Below are 922 nucleotides of genomic sequence, written 5' to 3'. Positions count from 1 at the left end.
GCTGTTGTCGTTGTAAAAAGGGAAAAAAAGAAAATAATCATTTAACGAAATTTACTGTAGAAAACATATATATCACAAATTGATTATGCAAATAAAAAGAGTGAGATTTGAAATTTCCACGACAAATAAGGGGAAATTCTCAACGTTACGGTGCAGAGGGCGAGGCAATTCACACATTCGGAAGGGGGGGATGGGGGGGGGGAGAAAGTAGGGCACTCCTCGTACACCGCGAAGGGCACAGCTAGACGGTCCCAAGGAGACAGCCCGAAGGACAAGCCGGCTGTAAGTCACCCCTGAGGCCAGCTGTGTGTCCCAACCAGCTGTTTAAAAAGATCTTAAGGAAGAGGAAAGCCAACGGGAGCGAGATTGATAAAATAATGGAAAAGGAAGAGGGGAGGAGAGCGAAAATAAGGAAAGAGAAATGAAATTGGTAAAAAAGGGGGGGGAAAGGAGTAAAAAATAGACAGGTGAGGGAAAGACAAGGGAAACAAATATGAGAAAGACAGAGAAGACAAGGAGGAAGAAAGACACACAAGAGAAAAGATAACAAAAGACTTTTTTTTTGGGGGGGAGGGGTTGGGGGGGGTAGTTCAAATGTCTTCTGAGGGGGTTATTGCTTTTGATGTTCTTGTGTCCTGAGTGCGTTTCCATGCAAACACTGGAAGTTTATATCTGATAATCTCTGAAATAGTCCCTCTGAAAACAGGATGATCGTAATTGTCGAGGTTGTTTTTCTGAATAACTTCATTAAAATAGGAATGATGATGGCAGCAAATGATACAGAATATACCGACAAGAAACGGAGTATTAATCATGAGTATCAAGACGTCTGAAGCTTTAGAAGGAGAAGATTGATGAAATGGAAAAAGAAGAAAAAGAGCAGAGGATGTATAAGAATAAGACAAGTGGAAATATAAGAATG

The sequence above is a fragment of the Penaeus monodon genome, chromosome 32, assembly GCF_015228065.2.
Source record: "Penaeus monodon isolate SGIC_2016 chromosome 32, NSTDA_Pmon_1, whole genome shotgun sequence".
Classification (NCBI taxonomy): domain Eukaryota; kingdom Metazoa; phylum Arthropoda; class Malacostraca; order Decapoda; family Penaeidae; genus Penaeus; species Penaeus monodon.
Note: the sequence above shows the minus strand (reverse complement) of the source record.